This window comes from Pristis pectinata, chromosome 14 (genome assembly GCF_009764475.1).
Source record: "Pristis pectinata isolate sPriPec2 chromosome 14, sPriPec2.1.pri, whole genome shotgun sequence".
NCBI classification, from domain to species: Eukaryota; Metazoa; Chordata; class Chondrichthyes; order Rhinopristiformes; family Pristidae; genus Pristis; species Pristis pectinata.
In genome coordinates, this window is record NC_067418.1 from 52211055 (window position 1) to 52237015 (window position 25961).

A 25961-nucleotide genomic window follows, 5' to 3' on the forward strand; every position below is an offset into this window, starting at 1 on the left:
TGGTAGGTGTAATGTTCTCGAGGTTGTAGATATCAAGAGAGAGGATGTGTTGAAGTTGTTAAATAATATTAAGACAGATAAATCTCCTGGACCTGATGGGATTTTCCCCAATTTGCTTCGAGAGGCTACGGAGGAGATTGCTGAACCGCTGGTAAGGATCTTTGAGTCCTCGTTGTCCACGGGGATGGTGCCGGAGGATTGGAGGCTTGCGAATTTTGTCCCCTTGTTCAAAAAAGGTAATAGGGATAGTCTAGGGAATTATAGACCTGTGAGTCTCACGTCTGTGGTGGGTAAGCTGTTAGAAAGGATTCTCTAAGGGATAGGATTTATGAACACCTAGAGAATCATGAACTGATTAGGGACAGCCAGCATGGCTTTGTGAAGGGAAGATCTTGCCTCACAAGCCTGATAGAGTTATTTGAGGAGGTGACCAGGAACATTGATGAGGGCAGTGCGGTGGATGTGGTTTACATGGATTTTAGTAAGGTGTTTGATAAGGTTCCTCATGGTAGTCTTCTTCAGAAGGTCAGAGGACAAGGGATCCATGGAAGCTTGGCTGTGTGGCTTATGAATTGGCTTGCATGTTGAAAGCAGAGGGTTGTGGTGGAAGGAGTGCCCTCGGATTGGAGGGCAGTGACTAGTGGTGTCCCGCAGGGATCGGTTCTGGGACCTCTACTTTTTGTGATATTTATAGATGACTTATATGAGGGGGTGGAGGGCTGGGTTAGTAAGCTTGCGGACGACACTAAGATCGGCGGTGTTGTGGATAGTGTGCAGGGCTGTCGGAGCTTATAGAGGGATATTAATAGGATGCAGAGCTGGGCTGACAAGCGGCAGATGGAGTTCAATCCAGAGAAGTGTGAGGTGCTACACCTTGGAAGGACAAACTCCAGGGCAGAGTACTGGGTAAATGGCAAGGTACTTGGCAGTGTGGAGGAGCAGAGGGATCTGGTGGTTCATATTCACAGTTCATTGAAAGTTGCCTTACAGGTGGAAAGAGCAGTTAAGAAGGCCAATGGCATGTTGGCTTTCATGAATCGCGGGATTGAGTTTAAGAGCCGCTAAGTGATGTTGCAGCTTTACAAAACTCTAGTTAGGCCACACTTGAAGTATTGTGTTCAATTCTGGTTGCCTCATTATCAGAAGGATGTGGAGGCGTTGGAGAGGGTGCATAAGAGATTTACCAGGATGCTGCCTGGATTAGAGCGTATTGAATATGAGGAGATGCTTAAGGTGCTAGGGCTTTATTCACTGGAAAGGAGGAGGACGACAGGAGACATGATAGAGGTATATAAAATACTGAGAGGAATAGATAGAGTCGACAGTCAGCTCCTCATTTTCAGGGCACCAATGCTAAAGACGAGAGGGCATGGCTTTAAGGTTATGGGTGGGAGGTTTTTGGGAGATGTCAGGGGGAGATTTTTCACCCAGAGAGTGGTTGGTGCATGGAATGCACTGCCTGGGGTGGTGCTGCAGGCAGGTACATTAGACAGGTTCAAGAGCTTGTTGGATAGGCATATGGAGGAATGTGAGATAGAGAGATATGCGGGATGAAAGGGTTAGGTAGTGTGAGGGTGGTTTGATGGACGGCTCAACATGGTGGGCCGAAGGGCCTGTTTTGTGCTGTATGTTTCTATGGTTCTATGGTTCTATACCTAAACACCTCAAACTCCAATCCTCCAATCGATGTAGAGCAGTGGTAGTGGTGAACATGGAGTTTAATAAGGTGTTTGATAAGGTTCCTCGTGGAAGGTTTATTCAGATAGTCAGGAGGCATTGAATATATGGAAATTTGGCTGTGTGAATTCAGAATTGGCTCCACCATGGAAGACAGAGGGTGCTGGTGGATGAAGCGTATTCTGCAAGGAGGTCTGTGACCAGTGGTGTTCCACAGGGATCTGTTCTGGGACCTCTGCTCTTCGTGATTTTAAATATGGCTTGGATGAGGATATGAAATGGTGTGATTATAAGTTTGCTGATGATATAGAGGTTAGTGGTAATGCAGATAATGTAGTTAGTTGCTGTAGATTACAAAAGGATAATGATAGAATGCAGAGCTGGGCTGAAAAGTGGCAGGTGGAGTTCGTCGCAAATATGTGTGAAGCGATACACTTCGGAAATTCGAAGGCAGAATACAAGGTTAATGGCAGGACTTATAAGTGTGGAGGAACAGAGGGATCTTGGGGTGCACGTCCATAGATCCCTCAAGATTGCTGGGAATGTCGGCAGGGTTGTTCATAAGGCGGATGGTGTGTTGGTCTTCTTTTCTTGAAGGATTGAGTTCAAGAAATGCTCGGTGATGTTGCAGCTCTATAGAGCTCTAGTGAGACCACACTTTGAGTATTGTGTTCATTCAGGTCGCTTCATTATCGGAAGTGTGTGGAAGCTGTCGAGAGTGTGCAGAGGAGATTTACCAGGATGTTGCCTGGATTGGAGAGCATATCTTTTGAGGAGGGGTTGAGCAAGCTAGGGTTTTTCTCTTTGGAGTGAAGGAGAATGAGAGGTGACATGATAGACGTGTACAAGAGGCATAGATCGCGGGGCAACGATGGCTAACACGAGGAGACATAAGGTGATTGGAGGAAGGTATGAAGGGATATCAAGGTAAATGTTTTAATCATTGAGTGGTGGGTGAGTGGAACGCATTGCCTGTATTGGTTGTGGGGTTGTGGGGCAAATACATGAGGGACATTTAAGAAACACTTTATGGACACATGGAAGACAGAGAAATGGAAGGCTATGTGGGTGGGAAGGGGTAGATAGATCTTCGAGCAGGATAAAATGCCGGCACAAAATTGTGGGCCGAAGGGCCTGTCCTGTGCTGTAGTGTTCTATGTTCTGTGTTCTATGGGTTCGGGAAGCTAAAATCAAACAGAGTCCGTGAAGATTATAAAGAAACTATAAAAGAACTCAGGAAGGGAATTACGAAAGCCAGGAGGGGCCATGAAATTTACTTGGCAAGTCGGATTAAGGGGAACACCAAGGCATTCTATACACACGTCAAGAGAAAGAGGACAACTCGGGAGAGGGTAGCACCAGTTTTCCAGCAACGACTCTTGGTAAGTGGGAGACCTTCAAAAGCGAAATATTGAGAGTACAGAATCTGTATGTTCCCGGTAGAATGAAAGACAAGGCTAACTGGTTCAGCGAACCTTGGTTATCGAGGGATATTGGGGCCCTGATAAAGAAAAAGGCGGTGTTGCATATCAGGTATAGGCAGTTAGGATGGACTGAGATAACTGAGGAGTAGAATAAATGCAAGAGATAACTTGAGAGAGAAATCAGGAAGTCAAAAAGAGGACACCAGGATGCTCTGGCAGTCAAGGTGAAAGAGAATCCCAAGGGTTTCTGTTGCTATATTCAGATCAAAAGGATAACAAGGGACAAAGTCTGTCCTCTTGAAGATCAGCGTGGTCATCTCCGTATGGAGCAGAAAGAGATGAGGGAGATCTTAAATGAATTTTCTGCATCTGTATTTACTCTGGACACAGACACAGAGACTATAGAACAAAAGAGTAGTGAGGTCATGGAACATATCCCGATTACGGAAGAGGAGTTTCTGGAGAGTCGACATGGCTTTGTGCTTGCTAGGTCATGTCCAACCAATCTTGCAGATTTCTTCGAGGAGGTTACCAGGAATGTCGATGAGGGAAAAGCGGTGGATGTTGTCCACATGGACTTCAGCAAGGCCTTTGACAATGTCCCACATGGCAGGCTGCTCCAGCAGGTTAAGTCGCTTGGCATTCATAATGGTAGTCAATTGGATTCAACGTTGGCTTAGCGGGAGAAGCCAGAGGGTGGTAGTGGTTGGTTGTCTCTCTGACTAGAGGCCTGTGACTAGTGGTGTGCCGCAGGGACCGGTGATGGATCCGTTGTTGTTTATCATCTATATTAATGATTTAGATGATAATGTGGTAAACTGGATCAGCAAATTTATGGATGACACCAAGAATGGGGGCGTAGTGGACAGCCAGAAAGGCTATCAAAGCTTACAGAGGGATCTGGACCAGCTGAGAAAGTGGGCTGAAAAACGGAAGATGGAATTCAATGCAGACAAGTGTGATGTGATGCACTTTGGGAGGACAAAACAGGGTAAGACTTTAACAGTGAACGGTAGGGCACTGAGGTGTGTGGTATAACAAAGGGACCTGGGAATACAGATCCATAATTCCTTGAATGTGGCATCACAGGCAGATAGTTTCGTAAAGGGAGCTTTTGGCACATTGGCCTTCATCAATTAGAGCAATGAGTACAAGAACTGGCATGTCATGTTGAAGTTGCACAAGACAATGGTGAGGCTGAATTTGGAGTATTTTCTGCAGTTCTGGTCACCTACCTACAGGAAAGATATCAATAAGCTTGAAAGAGGGCAGAGAAAAATTACACGGATGTTGCCGGGTCTTGAGGACATGACTTTCAGGGAAAGGTTGAATAGGTTAGGACTTTATTCCCTGGAACGCAGTAGAATGAGGGGAGAGCTTATGGGGGTATACAAAATTGAAGGGTATAGATAGGATGAATACTCGCACGCTTTTTCGCCACTGCTTGGGTGAGCACAGAAATAGAGATCATAGGTTTAGATGAAAGGTGAAATTTTTAAGGGGAATCTGAGGGCGAATTACTTCACTCAGTGGGTGGTGCTAGTGTGGAACGAGCTGCCAGCGGAAGTGGTGGATGCGCGTTCAGTTGTAACATTTAAGAGAAGTTTGGATAGGTACATGGATGGGAGGGGTTTGTTCTAGGTTCAGGTAGATGGGACTAGACACAGAGCCAGATCCGTATGGACTAGATAGGCGGAAGGGCCTGCTTCTGTGCTGTAGTGCTTTGTGACTCTGTCCTTGACTGGTCCGGAGGTCATAAAGGAGGAAACGTGTGCTTGGAGGCGGAGGAGGTGAGTGAAGTCCTTAATGAGTACTTTGCATCACCATTTCCCAAGGAGAATGAAGTGGATGATGGGAAGATCGGTGCGGAACATACTAATATGCTGGGGCATTTCCAGATAAAGCAGGAGTGTGTTGGGTATTTCAGAGAGGATCAAGATGGACTCATCCACGGGTACAGGTGGGATATACTCCAGGTTGTAGAGAGAACCAGGAGATGAGACTGCTGATGCCCTGACCAAGATCGTCGTGTCCTCTATGGCCATAGACGAGGTCTCGGAGGACTGGCCAGTAGCTAATGTTGGTCCGTTATTCAAGAATGGAAACAAAGATAATCCTGGTAACTGCAGACCGGTGAGTCTCAAGTCAGTGGTGGGGAAGTTACTGGAGAGGATTCTCTGGTATGGGATTGATGAGCATTTGGAAAACCACTGCCTAATCAGGGACAGCTTTGTGCGGGGCAAGTCGTGCCTCTCTAACGTGCCTGAGTATATCGAGAAGGCGCCGAGGGTGATGGATGAAGGGGAAGCTGTGGATGTTGTCCTCATGGACTTCAGTGAGGCGTTTGGCAAGGTCCCTCATGGGAGGCTGATCCAGAGAGTTCAGTTGCGCAGGATCCACGATGAATTGGCCGATTAATGGGCGTGTCTATCGGAGAGAGAGGGTGGTGGTCGATGGGACTTATTCTGGCTGGAGGTCGGTGACCGTTGTTGTCCCGCAGGGATCCTTATCGGGATCCCCGTTGTCTGTGATGTATAGATACGTCCTGGATGGCTGTGTCAGTAAGTTCGCAGACGCTACAACAATCGCTGGAGTAGTGAACGGTACAGAACTCCATAAGACATAAGAGCAGAATTAGGCCATTCTGCCCATCGAGTCCGCTGCAGCAAATGATCCTGGCTGATTCATCTTTCACTCTCAATCCCTTCTCCTGCCTGCTTCCCGTAACCTTTGACGTGCTCAGTAATCAAGAACCTATCAACCTCCGCTTTAAATACACGACTAATCCCACAGTTTCATCACCCTCTGGCTGAAAAAATTCCTCCTGATCTCTGTTCTAAAGGCACATACTTGTCTTCGGAGGCTGTGCCCTCTGGTCCTAGACTCTCCCACAACTGAAAACATCTTCTCCACGTCCACTCCATCCACGCCTTTCAATATTCGGTAGGTTTCAATTATATTCCCCCAAATCCTTCTAAACTCCAGCGAGTAGAGGCTCTAAGACACGTACGTTAACCCTTTCACCCCGGGATCGTTCTCCTGAACCTCCTCCGGACCCTCTCCAACCACAACTCATTCTTCCTTCGATATGGCTCCAGAACTGCTCACAAGACTCCAAATATGGACTGACCAACGCCTCACAATGTCTCAGAATTGCATCCTTGCTTTTCTATTCTAGTCCTCTCGAAATGCATGCTAACATTGCATTTGCCTTCCTCACCACCGACTCAAACTGCAAGGTAACCTTCAGGGAATCCCGCAATGGGACTTCTCAGTCACTTTGCACCTTCGATTTCTGAATTCATTCTCGGTTTAGAAAATATTCGACGCCTTTATTCCTTCTACCAACGTGAATTACCGGAGACTTCCGTACGGTGTATTCCATCTGCCACTTCTTTGCCCATTCTCTCATCCTGACCAAGTCCTTCTGCAGTCTCCCTGCGTCCTCAACATTCCCTGCCCCTCCACCTTTTTTTGTATTATCCGCAAACTTGGCCAACAAGCCATCAATTCCGTCATCCAGATCATTAACAAATAACGTGAAGAGCAGCGGACCCAACACCGACCCCTGCGGAACACTACTGGTCATCAGCAGCCAACCAGAAAAGGCCACCACTATTCCCACACTTTGCCTTCTGCCAGACAGCCAATCTTCTATCAAGGCTAGTAACTTTCCTGTAATACCATGGGCTCCTATCTTGTTTAGCAGCCGCATGTGCGGCACCTTGTCAAAGACCTTCTGAAAATCAAAGTAAACAACATCCACCAACTCTCATTTATCTATACTCAAAGAATTCAACAGATTTATCAGGCAACATCTCCCCTTAAGGAAACCACGCTGACTTAGGACTATTTTATCGTGTGCTTCCAAGTACCCCGAAGGACTCTAACATCTTGTCAGCCACTGAAGTAAGGCTAACTGGTCTATAATTTCCTGTCTCTTGCCTCCCGACCTTCTTAAAGAGTTGAGTGACATTCGCGATTTTCCAGCCCTCCAGAACCATTCCTCATTTCAGAGATTTTTGAAATATCACTACTAATGTATCCACAATCTCTTCATCTGCCTCTTTCAGAAAGCTGGGGTGCAGTCTATCCGGTCGAGATGACTTATCCACCTTCAGAACTTTCAGCTTCCCAAGCACCTTCTCCTTACTAATAGCGACTACACTAACTTCTGCCCCCTGACTCTCTAGAATCTCTGGCACGTTGCTGGTGGCTTCCACAGCGAAGACTGACGCAAAATACTTATTCAGTTCGTTCACCATTTCCTTGTTCCCCATTACTACCTCTCAAGCATCATTTTCCAGTGGCCCCATGTCCACTCTTGTCTCTCTCTTACTCTTTATATATATGAAAAACAACTTCTGGTGTCCTCTGTTATATTACTGGTTAGTTTACGTTCACATTTCATCTTTTCTCCCCTTATTGCTTTTCCAGTTTGATTCTGATGGTTTAATAACTTCCCAAACCTCTAGCTTCCCGCTACGTTTTCCAATATTGTTTGCTCACTCGTTTGCTTTTATGCTGTCGTTGACTTCCCCTGTCAGCCACAGTTGTCTCATACTCCCTTTCCAATGCTTCTTCTTCTTTGGGAAGAACTGATCCTGCGTTTTACAAATCACTCCCAGAAACTTCTGCCATTGCTGCTCTACTGCCTTCCCTGTTGGGGTCCGCTTCCCGTCAACTTTGGCCAGCTCCTCTCTCATGCATCTGTAGTTACCTTTACTCAACTGCAACACCGATACATCTGATTTTACCTTCCCCCTCTCAAACTACAGGGTGAATTCTATCATATTATGATCACAGCCTCCGAAGGGTTCCAATACCTTAAGCTCCCTAATCAAATCTGGTTCATTGCACAACACCAAACCCGTAGGTTCGACCACTAACTTCTCTAAAAAAAAACATCTGGTAGGCGTTCTACAAATTCCTTCTCTTGGCATCCAGTACCAAGCTGATTTTTCCAATCAACCTGCATATAGAAATCCCCCATGTCCACCGTAACATTGTTCTTTTCACATGCCTTTTCTATCTCCTGTTGTAATTTGTACCCCACATCCTGGCTACTATTCAGAGGCCTTTATATAATTCTCATCAGGGTCTTCTGACCCTTGCAGTTTCTTAACTCTACCCACAAGGATTCTACATCTTCTGATCCTATGTCACTTATTGCTGTGGATTTGATTTCACTATTTACCAACAGAGCCACCCCACCCCCTCTGCCCACCTGCCTGTCTTTTCGATAGGTTGGGTATCCTTGGACGTTTGCTCCCAGCTGTGATCTTCTTTCAACCACGACTCTGAGATGCCCACAACCTCGTACCTGCCAATTTCTGACTGCGCTACAAGCTCATCTACATTATTTCGTACATTGCGTACATTCACATATAACAACTTCAGTCCTGTATTCACCACCCTTCTTCTCATATTTGGCTCCGTGTTGCCTGAAATAAATTCTTATCCTTTTCTAAACGTTCTGTCTTATTCTTTACTGGAGATGTCAATTACCTCTCCGGCACTCTCCTGCCCCTTTACTGCATCCATAATTTTCCAATATGTTGAACCTACCCCCTACTAATTAGTTTAAAGCCCTATCCGTCCCCGCCCCCTCCCACACACCCCCATATCCCTCCCCTCCCACCACTCCCGACATCCACACACCCCCATCCTCCTCCACTTGCACTTCCACCTCTCCATCCCCTCTCACTCCCCTCCCCACCCCTCCCCTCGTACTCCCTTCCACAACCCCCTACACCGCCCATTCCCCTCCCCTCCTCTCCATCCCATGCCCCTACCCTCCCACCACATCTCCACCCACCGAGACCACAGCCCTCTCCGGTTCACAGAGGGCGGTAAAGAAGGCGTACAGCACGCTTGCTTTCATCGATCGCGGCGTCCAGAACAAGAGTCGGGAAGTACCGTTGCAGCTGTATTAACCTCTGCTTGGGCCGCACTTGTGTACAGTTCTGGTCGCCCCCGTTTCAGTAAGGGTGCGTGGGGCTTCGGAGAGGGTTCAGGAGAGGACGCTGCCTGGATTAGAGGGCGTGAGCTATAAGGAGAGTTCGGACCAGACTAAGATTGTTCTGTCCGGAACGGTGGACGATGAGGGAAGAGATCACGAGAGGCACAGCTACAGAACAGAGCTGGTGTCTTGGTCTTTCCCACCCCCCAGGGTGGAAATGTCTAATACAAGTGGGCATGCGTTTAAGGTGAGAGGGGGGAAGTTCAAAGAAGATGTGCGGGGCAAGCTTTTTTACACAGAGAGCTGTTGGTGCCTGGAATGTGCTGCCAGGTGTGGGGGTGGAGGCAGACACGATAGAGGGGTTTAGGAGGCTCTTATACAGGAACGTGGATGTGTCGGGAATGGAGGAAGACGGACATTGTGTAGGCAGAAGGGATTTAGTTTTATTCAGCCTCCGGTGTGGACGGTGAGGTCCTCACTCCTCCAAAGCTCAAACTTCATGATTTGTCTGTCCTGCGAGGCCCCACCCCTCACCCAACGGAAGAACCTCACCCAACGGTCGACCCTTCATACATAAAACGGGAGACCCCTCACCCAAAGGGAGACCCATCACCCCTGACCAAACGGGAAACCCCTCACCCCTCAGCCAACGGGAGACCCTTCACCTCTCACCCAACGACAGATCCTTCACCCAATGGGAGACCCCGCAGCCCTGACCCACTAGAACACTCCTCACCCAATGATTGGCACTTCATCCAATAGAAGACCCCTCACCCAACTCCCACAGGGAGACCCTCCCTCCATCGCGGGACCCTCATTCACATCGCCCACATGGCCACTGGAAATGGCAGGTGCCGGAATCTCGCTCTTCTTCACATTTCCATCTCACTCACCTCCCCAGACCGTCCCCCCACGCCCATCTCCCCCCACCTCCCCCAGACCGTCGCTCCTTCAGTCCTCAGCCCAGGTTCCCGGTCCGATCCGTACACGGATCCCTCCCTCCTGTGCAGACTCCGTTGGGTCCACCAACTGCACCCTTGCTGCGACCGCTCAGACCCCGAGTACGTCAGCCCAGTGACCTTGGAGGGCTGGAGAGGAGAGAGGGGTATCAGAGTTTAACATGGAGATCGGGGTGAGGGGGAAGAGAGGGAGAGAGTGGGGGAGCGAGAGAGGGGAAGAGAAAGAGGGGGAAGAGAGAGAGTGGTGGAGAGAGAGAGGGAGTGAGAGGGGGTGGATGTTTCAAGGGCTTTTCCTTTACAGAATCTGTCCGTGAGCAGTTGGAGCAGCAGTTCCCTCACAAGTAGGGGCAGAGTATTTAAAAAGTTTCATGTGGAGGGCAACTGAAGGGTTAAACAGAGTGTTGAGTGTTTGATTAGAGGGAGAGATATAATTGGCATGGGCAAATATGAGGAGGAGTAACTGAAGAGGAGTGGCCAGTGTGTCAGTGGCTCAGGGTAGGAGAGGAGCTTTGTGGATTTGGCTCGAGAGGCTTCGGCGAGCAGAGTTTGAGGATGAGCTTGCCCCAGTGAGGTAAGGCCGGTAAGTTCCTTTAATTAATTTAGTTCACAAAGGAATAGGTAATGAAGGCAGCAGTTAAGGCAGTCGAGTGCTCCGTATGCAATATGTGGAATGTCACGGACAGCACACTTGTCCCTGATGACTTCACCTGCAAAAGGTGCATCCAGTTGCAACTCCTGACTATCCGAGTTCGGGAACTGCAGCTGGATGAACTTATGAGCATCCGTGAGGCAGAGGCTGACATAGACAGGAGTTTCAGGGAGATAGTCACCCCTAAAAGTCAGGAGGCAGGTATCTGCGTGACTGTCAAGAGAGAGAAGGGGTATAGACAGTAAGAGCAGAGCACCCCTGTGGCCGTTACCATCGACAATAAGTATCCTGTTTTGGATACTGCTGGTGGGGACGACCTACCAGGGATAAGTTGTAGTGGTCGCGTCTCTGGCACCAATACTGGACCTTCAGCACAGAAAGGAAGGAGGGAAAAGAGGAGATCAGTAGTGATGGGGATTCGATAGTTAGGGAGACAAATATGAGGTTCTGTGGGAGAGATCGAGAATCCCGGATGGTTTGTTGCCTCCCTGGTGCCAGTGTCCGTGACATCTCGGATCGAGTTCTTGACATTCTCAGGAAGGAGGGTGAGCAGCCAGATGTCGTGGTCCATGTAGGGACCAATGACGTGGATAGGAAGGAGGAGGACGTCCTGCAAAGAGGAGGAGGTCCCCCAACCTCCAGTGCCCCACAACACCCCAACATCTCCAGCACCGCCCACAACACCCCAGCATCTCCAGCACCACTAACAACACCCCAACACAGCCCACAAAATCTCCAGCACCGCCCACAGCACCCCAGCACCTCTAACACCTCCCACAACAACCCAACACTCCACAACACCCCAACACCTCCATCACCACCCACAACACCCTGACACCTCCATAACCGCCCACAATACCCCAACAACACTCGCCAACAACACCCCATCCTCCAACGCCACCCACAACACCCCAACACCTCCATCACCGCCAACAACACCAGACAACAATACCCTCAGAACACCCCAACAACTTCCACCCTCCAACACCTCACAACAGCTGCTAATTGACACAGGAACTGCCCACAACACCGCAACAACAGCCCCATAACACCCCCTATGACACAGAACAACATCACAATACACCAACACCACACAGAACACCCTCACAACAGCATTATTCACACTAGAACGACCCCATTATATCTCAACAACACCCCAACAACATCACCACAATACCCGAATGTCTCCTTAACAGATCAACACCTCAGCTTCATTCTGCAACACCCTCTACAGACACAGGAATACTCGACACCCCATGACTACCCACTGACATAGGAACAACCCCCAAACACCACAACAACCTCACCGACACAGGAACACCCCACAACACCCCAAGACCACCCACCGACACAGGAATAACACCGGACACATGGACGTTCCCACAACATTCCGACACCCCCCACGGACACACAAAGACACACAGCGATCGGGGAGGGAGTGGGCGACTCACTGTCAGAGGTTTACCGCGGACGCTGCACCCTCCTGGGGCCGCCGTTTCCCTCGCCGTCTCCCTCTGCCGTCTCCCTCTCCCGTCTCCGCACTCCCGGCCCTGCGCCTCCCGGCACCCACCTCGCTGAAGGCCAAGGCCAAGTGAGGGGGCCGCCTGGTCGGGGTGCCAATTCCCGCGGTGCACACGTTGGATCCAGCTCAGCGTGAGTGGGAGGCGGCCCCAGCGAGGAGACCGCAGCAGCTCCCACAGCCGTCGGAGGTGGATGAGTAACTGTACTCCCGCTGCGCCCGCCCCTCGCCTCCGCCAGATGCCCACATTTAGACAGGTGCTGCCAGGACCACTCGAACTGATGGAGGGGGGCACGGGTCAGGGTTCAGCACAACCGGGGGAGGTCCTGGGTCAGCACAATGGCGAGGGCATTGTTAAATCTTCTACAAACACCGTATGTTCTGTTCAGGGATGTGAGACAAATCAGAGCCCTGGAGTCCCAAAGCAAGGAGGCGGAAGACAGCTGGAATTTGAGGCAGACTGGGCTGGGAGTTGATGGCGTCACTGGCAGACGCTGCCGACTATTCCAAACCCTGAGTAACCCAATTAACTGAGAGAAATAAGGACGAACTGCAGGTGAATGAACAGTCATTGAAAAGCGGACCTCGGGGACAACAGCAGTTTATTCTCCAACAGGCAGCTACAGCTCGAGGGATCTTCCATTGGAGCCCGCCCAGACATTCTCTTCCCCTTTCCATAATACCACAATGTTGAGTAACTGGTCCATGGTAAGTAGTGCTATCCCGGCCGCCACTTCAGGAAGGATACGGGATGGAGAATCAGCAGCTGTATCTGTGGAGACAAGACATGGTTCAAGCAAAGAAAAATAAACGACTGGAAGAACTCAGCAGGTCAAGGCCCTGAGCCAGGAAGAAGCGCAGAGTTACGAGGGCCAGAATAGAAGTGAAGGATGGTCCCCGCTTAGAGGCGAGGGAAGAGGTGAAAGGACAAGATTCCACCTTCTACTGTTTCAGGGGATGGAGGGATATGCGGACTGGTCTCAGCGTGAAAACCTGAAGGCGTGGCGGGAGGGTTGAAAGATTCAGCTATTCGTGGGATCCCGTTCCAATGGCGAAAATAGTAAAGCTTGAAAGTCCAGATGCGTTGTCATACTGGACTCAGGGAACATTATTCTCGGGAGGGGATTGGGAGCACCTAGGGTAAAGGGAGGGCTCCATCGACAGGGATGACGGGAACCCACAAATCCTGCAGTAGGGCATTTCAGAGGACATAGAATGGAACACATTACCACGAGAGCAGATTATAAGGAGAAAACAGAGTGGTTTAGCATCCGAAGGGGACGGCGTTGGGAGTGTAATCGAACTTGTGGGAGGCCGTCGTTTCAGGGGATACCAGTAAATGGTATGTTTCCCGAAATGGCGACGGAACCAGAAAAGGAAGAGAAACATCAGCGATAATCCAGGTGAATTTGAGGGCAGGGTGGAAATTGGGAAATATCAGGGAATTCACAAGTGACGCACGAGTGCAAGCAACAACACCAGCGCATTCGTCAATGAATCGAGGAAAGAGTTAGGGAGGGAGCCATGGCAGGTTTGTAACAGGGACTGTTCTATGCAGCCAGCTAAATGGAATGACAGGCGTAGCTGCGAGACCGTATGGGCACCCTTCTGGTTTGTCGGAAAGAGGAGGAATTGGAAGAGTGGAACAGCAAGGTGAATGAATTCTACCAGGTGAATGAATGTTGGCGGAAGGGAACGGGTTGGGTCTTTCTTACCGAAAGCAAGGAAGTCGCCAAGGGGCTAAAGCGGTTCCGGGAACACGCCAGTTGCAGTCACCTGCTTCAGCTTCCTCCGCTGGTGGAGTCCACCAGACAAGCTCTCCTTGTTTTCCAGCATAATAATGGGACCAGCAGCCGTCACCAATGTCCCAGGCCGCTCCTATGCGCTTCTTCGTTTTTCTTTGGAGGGAGAGAAGGACAAGTGGAGCGAACTTTGTCATGGTTGGTGAGACCACGGTCATTCTGGCGGGGGAGATTCGTTCAACGCCACAGACTGGACATGGGCGAGGCTGGAGATGAGCAAATTCCCCTGGTACATGTCAACTCCCCGATTCACCGGATTCTACCTCCCCAAATGCACGGGGGCGGCCAAGTGCCGGGTCAGAGGCGGAACCCTTTCAGGACCACAGGTTGACGGTGCAGACCTTAACACGTCCTCGTCAGTGGAGGAGGCGCTCAGACACACGGAGCCCACACAGACCCCAGATTCTCCGCACCTGGAGCCAGTGTCGGATTCTACCAGCGCGACCGCTGTAGGGATTCTCCACCAGCCATGCTCACCTGGGAACAGTTCCCAGCAGATAATATGGCATCACCCACTTCTCCTACGGCCAACATCTGAGGGGGTCGGTGTGGGAGGGACAGGTGTCACCGCTGAGCAAACCACCAGTTACAAACTCGCATAGGTCGGGCAATCCTTCTGGAACGCCTCACATGACAGGGATGTCCACCTACTATCTAGCAGATCAAGTGAGGTCTACGTTTCACGTGGTGATGTCTGCGAACAGATCAACATCTGGGGCAAGGTCCTGCACGTCACTGGCACCCGTTGCCGCACTGCAAACACCATCCCACAAACAAGACCACGCTGTTCGCAGTATCAATAATAAATGCTCGCCCATGGTGCTCTCGGCAGCAGCTCAAAACCTCACCCACTGCAAACTAGGACTTGTGACGCAGTTGGTCATTATCGCGTCTTGGGAATATGGTTATTCTTTCGTCACTTGGTTTGAAGTCTTCACCGGCCATCAGCAGCGCCCGAAACACCGTCACTAAGAACAGTTCACCACGTTCGACTGCAAATCGGGACGAGCAATAAACGCGACCAATTCAGCCACGGCCACCTGCTGAAGCTCCGAGACTGGTTACTTACTGGGGCTGCAGGGAGCCGTGCAGTTCTCTGGGGCAGAGGGAGAGCACACCTCAGCTCTGCAGTGGAAGTAAACCTGTAAATGGAGAGAGCAGGATGGTCAGTGTATCTGCTCCAGGAAGGAGATCAATGCTTGCCCACTACCTGGGGAGCAGGAGCCGCCCCCTCTCACGGACATTCTGGAAAGCGGCTCAGCCAGTGAGAGCCGGAGACATACCGCAGGAAACTCACCTCCCCGCTCACAATTTTTTATTGATGTACCACAGAAAGCTTCTTGTCCGGATGCATCACGACTTACTACGGCAACACCTCTACCCATGGCCACAAAAATTGCAATCCGCAGGATTGTCCTTGTACCGATACTCACACCCTCCTGTCCGTCCCTTCGACAGCCCTACCTTACTGATTGGCAGGAGCTCCGATACTCTCATTATCCTCAGAAAGAATTTTGCAATTTTGCAATGGAAGCCTTCATCTGCTTTTGCACTACAGTTCTGCAATCTGTTCCATGAGTTCCAAAACTTTCGACTAAGATACTTTGAGATTGGTGAACTGGTGAATACGGCCATAACGTTCAGTTGAGTTTTCCAGCATCTGCCTTAAAAACATTACGCTCCACATTATTTTTACTGATACTCGGAGCTCTGGTTCACAGGGTGCAGGCAGTTTATATTTATCGGGTCCGTCGTCTGAAAGTGCAGCCGCCGGCCTCCTGTGTTTATACTTACTCCCATCTCAGGCTGAGAATATTCTGTGAGTGTGGCGCTGCTCTGATCCGCTCCGTCATGACACCGTCAGCACTGACATCGGAATTTGTGGTGTGACTGTAAACAAGTTAGTCTGACGGAAACTCTCCGACACTGGTGGAAACACGTTGAACCCTTTCCCTAGCTTCTGTTTCCTCCCAGAACGGACCGCCTTCACTGAGCTCCCTCCTGCTGTTTTGTTGAAAATGTCCTGCGGATTGCATTTTCCAGTTCAGTCCTGCGTAAGAACATGATTTTGCATCCTGTTCCAGGTGGTAAGGCGATTTCATCTTGCCGTTCTCATTCGCCTTGAAAACAGCAGACAACACATTTTGCTCTGAAGTTAGGGCACTTAATTCAGTTAAACCAAATTCGGTTTATCCAAATAACCCTTTGTTGTGAGAAAGGCTCTTTTGTTATCTTAAAGATAAAGGTCTGGACACAGTCTTTGTAATTTAAAAATCGTTTACTAACAAAGAAAAAACGCGGGAACAGAATAAATGGGAACAGATGCACACACACACTCTCAAGCAGGAGATTGCGAATAAGGAGGGAAATCGCGACAGGGGGTGAGGTGCACACACACACACACACACACACACACACACACACACACACATACACACACACAATAACTGGGTACAAATGATCAAGCAATAAACAGTACAATGTTTGGACACCCTGATTCTTGACAAACATTGGCTCTTTGGTCTCGAGAGTCCTTAACTAACTGCCCTGAAGTAGTGCACAGCCTACATCAACATTCTCAGAGACTGAGAGATAGAAAATCAAACATGGAGCACTTTTATACTGCTGGGGGTCTGGGTGGTCCAGCAGGACAAAGGTGTTTAAACGGGTCAATGGTAGGTGTGCCCAGGAGCAAAGGTGTTCACAAAGACCAATCCGAGTGGTCCAGCAAGGACAAAGGTGTTTACCTAGTGGGGTGGAGCCAAACCTTGATTGACAGTGGTCTCACCATGTTTCCATGAACTCCTTTAGTCTTCCTCTCTTCCGCTGTCTATTTTAATCTATCACTTCGGAAAGTGACGGTAATTTTGGACTGAAGGATGGAGAAATATCTCGATTCAGATGAATGCTCGCATGCGACAGCTGTGAAGACTCGGTTAATGGCTGCATTTGACACAGAGAGAGTTCGAATTTTGGAAACGGAAGGAATCATGGAACAAGAGAAAAGACGGAAAATTGTCTTGAAATCAACCAAACATTGTTGAATGAAGGGCCGAGCTCGACGGGCCGATCGGCGTACTCGTACTCCAATTGATTTTGCTTTTTGTCATCTTCCAGTCTTTGTCTCACAAGAAAAGTCCCATCTCTCCATCTGCCCTCCGCTTCGCTCTCACCCGCTCCATTCCCAGCTCTATCCCTCACCCACTTTTCAACCCCGCTTCCCTTTGTGTCTCTTTCTTAGATCTATTTTCCGATTCAGCATCAATATTGTCCCACAAGATATCTGGATACATTCAAAACCGAGCCAATGACTATATCTGCGTTTCCGTATGAAGTGGCACTGGGAAGGCGAGAAGTGAGTGTGGCAGCTGATGCCGCCTGGAACTGGGGTCATATGGGGCATTACCTGCAGTTTCTGGCCAATGAACAACTGAGGCAGTTTTGAGGACAGACAGAAAAGCACTGGGTCCAGCGTTCACAGGAGATGTGTGGTTGGGGGTGTATGAACAATGGAGACGCAGTGACAGACCAGGACTCAAAGACATGCCAGGTCCTCAGAAACTCGGCTATTCCGGATAACCACTGGACGTTTACTGGTTACCGAGAGTTGGGGAGTTGGCTGGGTATGGATACCTGCACTCAGTAAGAGAGAGTGAGTCTGAGGCAGAGGGATAAATAAATAACCATAGAACAATACAGCACAAATCAGGCCCTTCGGCCCACCATGTTGTGCTGTCCATCAAACCACCCTCGCACTATCTAACCCTTTCCTCCCGCATATCCCTCTATCTCACATTCCTCCATATGCCTATCCAACAAACTCTTGAATCTGTCCAATGTATCTGCCTCCACCACCATCCCAGGCAGTGCATTACATACACCAAACACTCTCTGGGTGAAAAACCTCCCCCTGACATCTCTCCTGAACCTCCCACCCATAACCTTAAAGCTATGCCCTCTTGTCTTGAGCATTGGTGCCCTGGGAAGGAAGCGCTGACTGTCTACTCTCTCTCTCTTCCTCTCAATATTTTATATATTAGGTTTTGTCCTTTACCCCGAACTGCGACTGACAACGCAATCTGTCTTCTGTTTAGGTCACGTTCTGTGATATTACGTGACCTGAATAAAGTCAAATTTGGGATATTTGGGCCCTGTGCAATCCGAGTTGGCTCATAGTCCGCAGGACTGAGCCCTTTACATCAGCAATGGTGAGGAAAAGATTGAGTTATAAATGGGAAGAGAATGAGAAAGGAATTACCAGTCGGCACTGAATCACCAACAAAATCTTTTCACGAAGAGAGTCTTTGAAGAGCCGGTCCCGAGTCAGTGTGTGAGGGGACCGACGTCGTCCTGTTTAATAGAGAGAGTCAGCGGAAGGCGGCTTCCAGGCACGGCTTCTACGGAGAGATATTTTGGGGGACAATATTGATGCTGAGCTGTTGCTGAGGCAGTCCGGCTGCTTCTGTCTTGTGCACTCCGCGGGAGCGGGCGGCGATCCGTGTTGTTTTATTGACTACAATACCCAGAGATACCGTTTGCATTTTAGTCTCTGCTGATCTGTCGGGAAGATTCAGCTCGAAATGTGGCGATTGACTTCATACGCCGAGGGTAAAGCTGCTGGTGATACATGAAAATGTACTCCCTTTGAGAAGCGGCGACCGGAATTTCAGCAAAAGGAGAGCGTTGAATGCCGAATGTATAAACGACGATCTGCCGTCACTGGGATTCGAACCGATGTTGCTGCGGCCACAACGCAGAGTAATAATCACTATACGATCACGGCCTCACACTTGATCTGTGCACTTCCTGCACTGTCAACCCCTCTGAATCCAGTATGAATCACCCACTGACCTCCGCTGAATAAACATCGTGCTGCTCGTCCGCTCTTCCACAGTTCAAACACAGAAAATACTGGAAATGCTCCGTTTATCACCCGTATCTGCGGCAAGACAAACAAAGTCAGTGTTACGGGCCCGAGATCCGTCGACAGAACTGAAAAGGAGGCCAAGGAATTTTGTGCAGTGAGTGTGTGGGAGTGGGATATCACTGACAGGGTCAAACTGTGGCGACGTTGCGGTCAAAACAAACTGCTGGAGAAAGTTAGAGGGTCAATCAGCACCTTTGAAGAGCAAAGGATAGTTGACACTTCTGGTCTATACCCTATAAATGAAATTTGACCTCGGGGCTGACTGTAAACAAGATTATCTGGTCAATGAGTGAATGAGAGCAGTTAGAGGGTGGGAACGTTGATAAAAGACCCCAGTCAAAAGAAAAGGTCGGAGTTGGGAAACGCAGAGCGGGAAGTCCAACATGTGAGGCTGGGCATGTGATCCAGTCCCAGAGGGAAAATAAACTAGCGAATGTCACAGATGTTTGACTGATACAGTGGAAGATATCAAGCTCACAATTCCTGTTCGTGTGAAGAGCAAGGATGGCAGAAATAGGGATCGTTAGTTGACGAGGGGAATTGAGAATTCTCCGGAAAATGAATGAGGACTGAGCGGCTGGGGTGAAGCGAATCCTTTGAGGGGTATAAGGAATGTGGGAGTACACTTGAAAGGGAAATCAGGAGGCCAAAAGTGGGACATAACTTAGCTTTAGTGGATGAGGTCAAGGAGAATCCTAAAATATTCTGTGGATATTAAGAGCAAAGAGTAACAAGGGAGAGACTATCCATGTAGGGATCCCATGTGTGGACACAGAAAAGATTGGTGAGATCTTACATGGATATGCCTCGTCTGCATTCAGATGGAAAAGTTCATAGAAGCTAGGACGTTCTGAAAACCGTATCGTGATGTCTTCAGTCAGATCCACATGACAAAAGCGGAGGCACTGGCAGTCTTAAAGTGCACAATGGAGTTTCAGTCACCGGACCTGACAACGCGCAGCCTATGATATTGAGGAAAGGCAGTGAAGAAATTTCTGAGGCGCTCACTGGAATGCGGGAGGGTGTCTAATGTTGCACGCTTACTTCATAAGGGCTGCAAGAACAAGCCAGGAAACTACAGACCAGTGTAAGGAATCATGATGGGAAAGTTACTTGAAGCTGTTCCGAGAGACAGGATCTACTTGCAGTTAAGACGGCACGGCCTAAATTGGGATTGTCAGCACGGCTTTGTGCCGATGTAGCTGCCTGACCAATTTGACTGAGGTTTGAAGAGTTGACCACGAAGTTAGACAAGGCCAGGTACGTCGACATTTTTAGGACTATGGATTTTACCAAGGCATTTGAAAAGGTCCCGCGTGGTAGGCTCTTCAGGAAGTTTGGAAAACATGGGACTCACTGATAACGAGTTAATTGGAAGCCAATTTGGCGTGGTTCTGGGAGTAAGTGTCCGGTAGTGGAGTGTTCCTGTTGATTTTTGATGGAAGCCTGTGCCCAGTGGAATTACGCATGGATCTGTGCGGTGTCCCTTGTTTGTCACATCTATATTAGAGATAGGAGTGAAAATTATGGTGGCATTGTTATTACCCGTGCGGGAGAATCTAATATTGGTGGGTTAATGAAGGTTATCTGAGACCACGACAGGACCTCGATCGACTGGGAATGTGGGCCAAGGAATGACAGATGGAATTTAACTGGGACAAGTGCCAAGTGTCGTATTTTGGGATGGTAAACCAAGGTAAGACGTACACAGTAAATGGGACGTCCCTGTGAAGTGTTGTAGATGCGAGAGACCTCAGAGTATAAGGGCATAGTTTCCGGAATTTGACGACTCAGGTGGACAGGTTGGTGGAAACGATGTTTGTCACACTTGCTCTCATCAGTCAGGGCACTGAATACAAAGTTGGACGTCATGTTCGAGCTGTAAGTGACGAGGGTGAGACGGCACTTGGAGAACTGTGTGCGATTCTGGTCAACTCGCTGCAGGGGAGATGTCGTTACCCTCTGGAGGGTGCAGAAAATATTCACAAGGATGTTGCCGTGACTGGACAGCTTCACATAAAGAGAGACTGGATACACTGGGGCTTTTTCCCCTGCAGCAACGGAGGCTGAGGAGTGACTTCATGGAGGTTTATTAAATCATGAGGGGCATAGATGAGTTGGATGATTGCTGTGTCTTCTTCTTGGGTAGGATAGACTGAAAGTGAAGAACATTCCTTTCGGTTGAGAGTAGAAAGCTTGAAGAGGATATGATGGACAATTTGTTCACACAGTTGGTGGTTTTCTTAGTGGAATTATCTGCCAGAGGTAGTGGAGAGACGGGTGCACATGCAAATTAAAAAGACATCCAGGCAGTTACATAGATAGGAATGGTTTCGAGTAATATGGGCCCAACGCAGGCAAATTTGACTGGTTAAGGTCGGTTCCTTCGTTAGAATGGACGTATTGGGCTGAAAGGCCTGTTACGGCTGAGGAGAATAAAGATCTGTTTCAGAGCCGCTCGACACCCATTTCTCAGCTCTCAGTACATCGAAGACTGCAGTGATGCTGCTCTCACTTTTTCTTTAACATTTCACCGAGATGCTTGACAGCTGTGCTGGCAACACGAGAAAATGATTCTACGTAAACAATTGTTTCCAAATTATTAATTTATGAAAGCTGCATCGAACCGGCAAAAGCGATGCCTTGAAATATCCACTAATCGTTGAGATCGCGCCACACGGGTAATTAAATAGTTAATTCGAATTGATTCTAATCCATCAATTAGAAGGCGTTGCAAAGCTCCGAAAATCTCGTGCGATCAATTCGCAGGGTAAATGCAGAATGGGTAACCGAATTAAGTTTCAGATTTGTGTCGCTGCACCGGTACATTGTCTAACGATGAGTATTGGCATGAGGTTCTCTCTGTGCCCCAATCAGCCAGCGAGTTTGGCTGTTAACCGAAAGGTCGTTGATTCGAGCCCACCCAGGGACGGTGATCCAACGTTTTGTCCCCAACATTCAACACTTCCGGGAGCGCTGAAACAGCAAATCACCATTTCCTAGAGGTGAAGTTTGAAAACCTGTTGTTGAAGCTTAACTTGTACATTGTAAGGAATGTGGATTACAGAGAACTTATATTTTTAATTGGAATCAAATGGATCATTTGGACTCCAAAGAATGAAAAGAAACAAACAAAACAAACAAAAAGAATCGTCGCTGGTTCCTTGTGCTGAAAGGCAACAAGAGAATCCTCTTACCATTTTATGTTCAAATGTTTCAACAGGAACAATACGCATTGTAATGGAAATTGGACAGGAGTTGTGATTTTAGTCATTATTCCACTGATCTTGCTCGTTTATCTTTTAATGGGTCCTCGGTGTTTTTCTGAAATATTCTCACACCAACTGTGATGATGACAAAATTATACGTGCCGCATAAACACGAACCATACAGCAATACGGACACAGAGGCAGGGAGGGAGATAGCGGGAAAAACAGGGATTTTGGCCCACTGAGTCATCAAGAGACGTTCAACACCAACATACGCCAATCTTTCTTTATTCGTCCCATATTCCTATCAATGATCCCCATATGCTCTCCATCACCGACACAATCAGGACACGTTACGGTGGCCAGTTGACCTACCAACCAACGTGTCCTTTGGTAACATGAGGAAACGGGTGAACATGCAGGAAATCTACATAATTAAAGGCGAAACTGCTCACCGCACCAGGTCAGGCTGAGGTGAGGACTGAACCCGGTTCTAATACGTCTGGGCTTAATGGCGCAACGAAGAACGCGTTGGACTTCTAACGTGCAATTTACTTGAAAGCGAACCACTTGACGTGATGAAACTGTGTCTTGCAATTGAATGGCACGGTGATTTAAAGCACGGCTTCGAGGGTATTCAAACTACCCTCGACTTGGCAAGCATGTTCCGACTTCTTTGACGCAATCGAGTAGTTTTCAGTTATTTTCTCTCCTGGTGAACAAAGTTTAGTTCCTCGTTTTCCCCACATGCCTTTCAACCTTAATTATGCAGTACGGTAACAGTTCCTCCCGGTCGAACGAGAAGGCGCCCAATCATACCCATGTTATCCGTCCAACCCAAAAGTCTTTGGAAGGTGAAAGGAGGAAGGAATCGGGAACAGACGGACGAATCCCACGCGTTTCACGAGGAGAACGGACAAACTCATTACAGAGAGTGGCGAGAATTGAACCCTAATCGTTGGCGGTGTAACTGCACTGCGCTGCCGTGCAGCATCAAACACGTCACATGAACAGTGGAAGGCAATCGATTTAACATAAAAAAACAGATGATTTTCAGCCGATCTCTTCGGTGTGAAAATTCACTGTAACTGTAAACCCGCTGCGAGCATTGTTCGAACCTGATGCGGGGAAACTCCATTGGATTTCGAATCCAACGCCTTAACCACTCGGCCATCGCAGCTTCCCTCTGTTGTCTTCCTGTATTTCGATCACTCTTACGACAGACATAGCCAAGTGAATTTAATTTGTTGTTTCCTCTGATGTTCTTCCGCTTCCATCACTGCTCAATAGTCTGGTATCTCCATCCATTATCACGGAATGTCAGTCGCCCTTCTGCGCTTCATAAGATTTTCTGCCTACTTCCGTATTTCAGCTGATAAATGTTGCATCAAGATGCCTGTTTCAGGAAACGATTTGAGAATGTGCAGGCATTCAAAGATCTTAACTGGAGTTTCACAAGAAAGGGAAAAAACTGCAACTCAGTCTGAGAACGGGGGCCATCAGCAGTGACACATTGTGGGTTCTGTTCTCAATCTTACTTTTATACCTGCAGGAATTGAAAGGATTCCTGAATTCTGCGTCAATGTGCAGGAGGGGCAGTGTGTTGATGGGCCCTTCCCAGAGAAATACAGCGGCACTGGAGAAGATTTACTGTGCGGCGCCCTCTTCAAGAGGAAAAACGCAAGTGGGTCTGTTCTGGGTAGACTCAAAAAATCCTGCTGCATCATCGGAAATTTGTGCCGGTCAATTGTTTGCAAAATATTATCGAAGAATCCTGTCCTGCTATAGGAGGGCAACTGTGGGACTGTTTTTTTCGCTTCGTCAGTGAACGAATTAAGGGAACGGACGCGAGTCTGCCTTTGACAAAATCCGATGTTTTGTTCAATAACTTTATCTCTATGCACCAATGTGGGCATCTGTGGGCTCAGCAGCGCAATGGATAGCGTGGTGGACTTCTAATAATGTGTGACCAAGTAATTCAAAGGTTGTGTGTTCGAGTCCCACCAGAGTGGGTATTTTGTCCGAATTCGTTCCAACGAAGTCATAATTCGAGAGGGGGTGACGTCACCTGATGTAGGAAAATCTTGCAATTCAGGTCCTGGTCTTAAATAATCGACTCGTTCACTTAAACACGGAAAGGAGGTGATTATTTTGTCTTAGAGCGTCCGAGTCTGTGAAACCGTTGGGGAAAATGTTGATGGTACTGAGTCTTCCATTATTTCAAAAGCGGGTGAGATAATTTTTTGAAAAAAAGGGGGCTGATACGTTCACGGAGTTGTCTGGAATGCATAATAAAGCAGGCAGTCTGATTACCCTTGACCCTCATTAAATGATGGAGTGTCTGGGTGCTCTTCGGTCTTTCCGATGAGTACGGATGTTTGTGTGTGGGTACAAGTTTCATATTTTTTTGTTTTCTTCTGTTTACGCACCTTCTTCAATTCCATTAATGCTGCAATTTTGAAAAGCCCCCTGAATTCTGTTCATTATAATTCAAACATATCCTGAAGCAAAAATCGACAAATTTGTCTTCTATAGTTCAGGAAATAATGTCACATTTACCCGGAATCTGTCTGCTCACAATATGCAAGCGCACAGTTTATGTGGTACTTCATCCCCGCGTAAACCCAATTTCGAAATGGTAATCTTTATTACTTCTTTAAATTAACAACCCGTACTCAGAAGGCACGGTTTCTGGTGTGGTGCATATTTTTCTGTTTGCAGATAAGGCAACGGCGGGTGAATGTTGTTTAGTCATAAAGACTTCATGAAAACTTCGGCCAATATTGGACATTTGTGCATATATCTGATGACACAGTTTAGAACGGTTGTGAATATTCCAGAGAGGGTCCAGAAGAGATTTTCTTGAATCGCTGCCAATGTGAGTGATATCACATGCGATGCGAAACCGCGGAAGGTGGGATTGCATCATTGAGATGAAGAACTTCGAGAGGTCACTTTATGGACATATTTGTGTCCAGAGGTAGATGGGGCGGTGAGGTCATTCTTTGCATCTGCTGAAATATATCATGGTCACCCAACAGACTCATGTCGACGTTGAGAATATTCGTGAAAATTAGTGTCCGTGCACTGGCGTCTGGAAAACCCCGGAGTCTGCCACCCAGCCGTATGCTGTGACACCCGTTTACCACTGCTCTCTGCGGACAACTTTGAAGAGATATTGGAAAGTTTGGGAAACGGGAAGACGTATCAAGCCTCAAATACTCTGGGCAAGAATTTCAATGCATTCAGTAAGGGCACAGAATTTTCAAGATTAACATGTTCAACCAATGAGCTTTGTTATGTAATGATCGAAAAACAATTGTGCGGTAATGTGACCGAGCAGTCTAAGGCGCAGGAGTAAGGCTGCATTCTCCACGGATGTGCGGGTTGAATCCCACCACTACCATTGGGCGAATACCCACTGAAATCAAGATTACCGATTGCAGTATTAAAATGCATTGAGAAATGATTTGCCGAACAAAATCTAAAAACGTCATAAATCACCGTGCCTGTGTCAATTATATCATTGCAGGACTGAAGAACAGTCCGTAGTTGTTGTGAGAGATGGTGGACAGGTAGAGATCGTGTCCCGTACCTCTACGAAGCAAATGGGAGCAAAGCTGTGCAATATCAATCCGCATTCCAGCTCATATCTGCAGCGCTGATTTTACCGTGTATTGAAATACAGAGCGAACCGATCGGCGTTCGAGTCGAAATGACCTGTTCAACGCGGGACGGGATCGTTTGTCAACAGGACCAGGGCAAGTTCACAAAGCAGGACACGGTCGTGTTTGCAAACGATTGTCACCCAAAACCAACAACACACCGCAAAA

The 25961-nt window shown here is 48.2% G+C and overlaps 1 non-coding gene across 1 annotated transcript; it reads right to left on the bottom strand.

Moving 5' to 3' along the window:
- Positions 1–23225: 23225 nt before the first annotated feature.
- trnas-cga (transfer RNA serine (anticodon CGA)) lies at positions 23226–23308 on the bottom strand. Its single transcript has one exon. It is a non-coding gene; the product is annotated as a tRNA-Ser (tRNA).
- Between the last annotated feature and the right edge of the window lie 2653 nt (positions 23309–25961).